The sequence below is a fragment of the Stegostoma tigrinum genome, chromosome 30, assembly GCF_030684315.1.
Source record: "Stegostoma tigrinum isolate sSteTig4 chromosome 30, sSteTig4.hap1, whole genome shotgun sequence".
In the NCBI taxonomy this organism is placed as follows: domain Eukaryota; kingdom Metazoa; phylum Chordata; class Chondrichthyes; order Orectolobiformes; family Stegostomatidae; genus Stegostoma; species Stegostoma tigrinum.
The window spans coordinates 39,758,397-39,763,591 of NC_081383.1; positions in this window are offsets into that span (position 1 = coordinate 39,758,397).

The window sequence follows — 5,195 nt, forward strand, 5'->3', positions numbered from 1 at the left end:
TATTTCCTCAGAACTAAAATGTTTCATCCTTAAACACAAATAGGATATTTTTCAGAGCCTCTCCCTCTGCACCATCATAACATTGGTGATTTCACAGCAAAAAAACCCAAAGGATTTTTATCTCCTAAAGGGAACAAACTAAATTATAACAATTACAAGTAGGTCAGAAGAATAGAGAATAGGGAACTGGCAGTAGAGTTGGAGCACATTTGGAAATTGTGGTTACAAGCTACAATGAATAAAATTAACACGTGAAGGCACTGAAGCGTTTAATCGGTTTTTATAGTATTAAATGGTGGTGTAGACTTGCCCAATTGAATGCGTACTCCTGCTCCCATATTTCCATGTTCCTGTACAGTGTCCTTGAGTGAGTAAAAGTACTCGAGGCACTCACAGCAGTGTTGCGCACACTGAGCCACACACTGAGATAGTATGAAAATGTCTCCTGGCCCGCTCAGTATCAGAAAGCTAAGCTCATTGAGCAGAAGCCATTTTGGAGGTTTGATAACACAACGAGCTTCTAAAACTGACGCCACCGTGCCCACTTTCTCACCCGTCATGAATAGTCAAGAAAAGAAATACTGGGCTTGTTAAAATTGGTAAGGTAACCATCGAATTGTTGTCAAAGTTAAATTAGTTTGTTTCTGAATTTGGGGCAAGGAAGGCTGTTCTCATTGGTGACCCAGTCTGACCCCAATGTCATTGTCTCCTAAGTGCCTTCTGCTTAGTGTAGAAAGTCACCCCACTGTATTAGACTGCTGCCATTATTGGCTCAAGAAATAGGCCCATCACCACCTTTTAAATTTATGGAGGAGCAATAAATGATGGCCATGCTACTGGTACCCACATCAGAATGCCATGTTATTCAAAACAAATCCCCATAACTCTCTGAAAGCCAAGCTTGTGCCTTAAGATTCATATCCCCTCAGTAGTTTCAACCCTTATTATAACCTTTATTATCGCACAGTTTAGAGAAGCTCGAGAATCCACCCACTAAGGAATAAAAATCATTGCACGCTGGATCAAACTACAGCATTCTGCAATGAGCAGTTCATGAACCAATTCACTTGATGTCATTCTCTATCTGCAACTGTCAGCAGGCTCGCATCGAGAAGTCAGAAATCAGTGAAGACAAGCACTGGAGCTCGTGAACCAAAACAGAAATTGTTGGAAAAGCTCAGCAGGTCTGGCAGCATCTGTGGAGTGAAATCAGAGTTCATGTTTCAGGCCCAGTGACCTTTCCTCAGAGGCTATTGACATTGAGCAAAATTGGACTTGGAATATTTACACCAATATGGTCCAGGTGGCACTCATTTAACTTGGTGTCTGTCTGTCCAGAGAACTATCTGGGCTCTCCAATCAGATTATGAAGGCAGGATGACATTGGGATTTAACAGGATTTTAAGAAGCTCATGTAAAGTGATGAATTATAACAAGAGCTGAACACTTGATGTGTGGAAATCCATTGGTGCCAAAATCACATGGTTAGGCACAAGGTTAGATTTTCATAACTTAACTGGAAGTCAACTGTTCGTAACAGAGCTTGAGCAATGTACTTGCCCAAATTTGTTTCTTCTTTCTTTTTGGTTAGGCTGAGTTAGTAACCAGTGAAAATCTATCTCAATCAAGGTTTCCTAACCCCTTGAACACTGGATTTTTTCAAATGGAAAGTTAAACTTCAAAGTTTTCCACTGCTTAAAAAGAACTAAAAATTCCAGGTGCCTACAGTTTTTACAGAGATCTGCCAACAAAATCCATCACATATTATGTCGCAAAATCCAGCAGACATTAGCAGAATACTATCCATCTACTCCCACCCCATGTCTTCTATTGGACAGCCAGTTCTGTATCCAGACAGCCAAATTTCCTGAAATACTTACTTTCTGAATGAGGCTACCATGTGGAACCTTCTCGAATGCCTTGCTAAAATCCATAGAGACCACATCCACTGTTCTACCTTCATCAATGTGCGTTGTCACATTCTCAAAGAATTCAACGAGGCTTGTTAGGCATGAGCTGGCCCTCACAAAGTTATGCTGACCATTTATAATCAAACTTTTCCAAATGATCATAAATACTATCTCTCAAAATCCTCTCCAATAATTTGCCCACCAGAGAAGTGAGACTGACTGGTCTGTAATTTCTAGGATTATCCCTTCTCCCTTTCTTGAACACGGGAATGACATTTGCCACCCTCCAATCTTCTGACGCTACTCCAGTGGACTGTGAGGATGCAAAAATCATTACCAATGGGGCAGCAATCTCTTCCCTCGCTTCCCATAGGAACATTGGGCATATCCCGTCTGGCCCACGGGACTTATCTATCCTCATGTTTTTCAAAATTTCTGGCACATCCTACTTCCTAACATCAACCTGTTTGAGCATATCTGCCTGTTTCATCCTGTCCACACAAATGTAAAGGTCCCTCTCATAGATGAAGCAAAGAATTCATTAAGGACCTCCCCTACCTCCTCTGACTCCGCACACAAGTTCCCTCCACTATCCATGATTGGTTCTACCTTCACTCTGGCCATCCTCTGGTTCTTCACGTAACTATAGAAAGCCTTGAGGTCTCCCTTGATCCTACCTGCCAAGGTTTTCTCATACCCACTTATAGGTCTCCTAAATCCATTCTTCAGCTCCTTCCTGACTACCTTGTAGATCTCTAGAGCCGTGTCCGATCCTTGCTTCCTCAAACTTAAGTAAGCTTCCTTCTTCCTCTTGACTAGGTGTTCAACATGTCTTGTCATCTAAGGTTCCTTCACCTTCCCATCCTTTCCTTGCCTCAGTGGGACAAACCTATCCAGTACCAGAAGCAACTGCACCCTCAGCAATCTCCACACCTCTATCATGCATTTCACAGAGAACATCTGATCCCAGTTGGTGCTCTGTAGTTCTTGCCTAATGGCTTGTAATTCCCCCTCCCCCAGTTAAATCCTTTCCCATACTGTCTGCTTCTATCCCTCTCCAAGCCTATCGTAGAGGCCATGGAGTTGTGATCACTGTCACCAAAATGCTCTCCCACCGAGAGATCTAACACTTAACGTGGTTCGTTGCCAAGCATCAAATCCAGTAGGGTCCCCCCTCTTGTCGGCCTATCTACATATTGAGTCAGACATCCTTCCTGGGCATACCTGACAAAATCTGCTTCATCCAAACTATTTGTACTTAGAAGGTTCCAGTCTATATTAGGGAAGTTGAAGTCACGAATGGCAGCAACCCTATTGCTTCTACACCTTTCCAAAATCTGTCTCCCACTCTGTTCCTCAGAGTCTGTCTTGCTGTTAGGGGGTCTATAGAAAACTCCCAATAAAGTGACTATTCCTTGCCTGTTTCTAACTTTCACCCAAACCGACTCAGAGAGCAAACCCTCCTCAATGACCTCTTTTTCTGCAACTGCGATACCATCCCTGATTAGCAATGCCACTCCTCCACCTCTTTCAACTCCCTCCTTATTTCTTTTGAAACACCTATACCCCGGAATATACAACATCCATTCCTGCCCCCATGTTATCCAAGTCGCCATAATGGCCACGACATTGTAGTTCAAAGTTCTGACCCATGCTCTAAGTTTGGTCACCTTTATTCCTGACACTTCTTGCCTTGAAGTAGACATACCTCGACCCATCGCGCTGACTGCCACTTTATCCTATCAACTGCTTATCCTTCCTTGTAGATTCTCTGCTTGCTCTAACTAACTGTAGACTGGCTACCCCACACTCTGATCTGTAACTCTCGTTTCCATCCCCATGACAAACTAGAATACGGAGTCACATGCAGGGGTGAGACCATGGAAAAACCAAACAAGTTAGTTTCTGCAACAGAGAATGGGAGACCAAAGCTTTGAGGTCGAAAGAATTTGGGTGCAGCACTTTTGAGAAAAGTGTGAAGGTATTCCCTCATTAGAGTCACGTACCTAATGTGAAAACCCATGGAACAGATAGTAATCATAGAATCATTGAATCGCTACAGTGTGGAAACAGGCGCTTCAGCCCAACAGGTCTATACTGAACCTAAACCATCCCAACCAGACCCAAACGTTTCAGAAATAATTGGTTTGGAAATTGTCGGAGTGACAAGAGACAAGTAATAAGGGTACTGAGAAGATATGCTCATTAAGAAGATGTAGTATCCTACAAAGATCTATATTGGACTCTTCACTGTTTACCTTATTAATTAGCAAGTTAAGATCGGAGAGAAAATTACGATAACAACATTTCCTGATGACACAAAGACACATATGGATGAAAACATAAAGTACAACGAGGCAGTGATGGATAAAATTAAAAGCCAAAAATGTGCCAAAAATAAATAGCACAAAGATCCTTTTAGATCAATTGTTCAATGTGAGTTTGAGAAAGATAGATTTTTGTTATATCACAGTATTAAGTACCAAAATACTGCAAGAGTATTGCTACAGAGCCGAAGTGGTAGAGGGAATCAGTTCACAGGACAGGCAGCATTTCATTGACATGAGCTTGAGGAGCTGATTGACCTCATCCTGCTTCTGCTTTGTCAGTGGGGATCTTGCAAATGTTAGAACAGGGCAGATGAAGATTATTCAAATCCTGGTCCGTTATAATCCCATTGATACTGGCACTTGTTGACAAGAACTTCCCAGGGTGGACACTTTGTCTACTGATAATAAAATTTCATCAAAAATAGTGAACAGAGAGGTGAATTAATAAAGCAATTATTCAGTAAAACCTATGTGCCCCTAAAACTGGGCCGAACACATTCCTGGAATGAACTGACCAGAGCTGGAATACAGAGATAACACAGTGTGAAGCTGGTTGAACGCAGCGCGCCAAGCAGCATCAGACGAGCAGGAAAGCATGACATTTTGGGTTGGGACCTTTCTTCAGAGCTGGAATACAGTCAGGTTATTTCTAGTTACCTTGTTAATAACATCACAATGCACAATGTATTGGGAACACGACAAGATCAATGGCCATGTTATGGTCTATCGGTAATGCTTAAATCTCTGTGCAACTTGTTGGAGTTGAAATGCAATTTTATGGACACCTAGTGGTCAGTATAAATGGGAAAACACTCAAATATTTAAAAGAAGGTGATAATGCTCTCAATGGGATTACATTTCAAGGACATAGTCTCTTTGTCATTTTCTAAAAGAGGAAATTTATTCTTAAGCAATATTCTGAAAGACACACAAGGCTATCTCACTTCATTCAGTG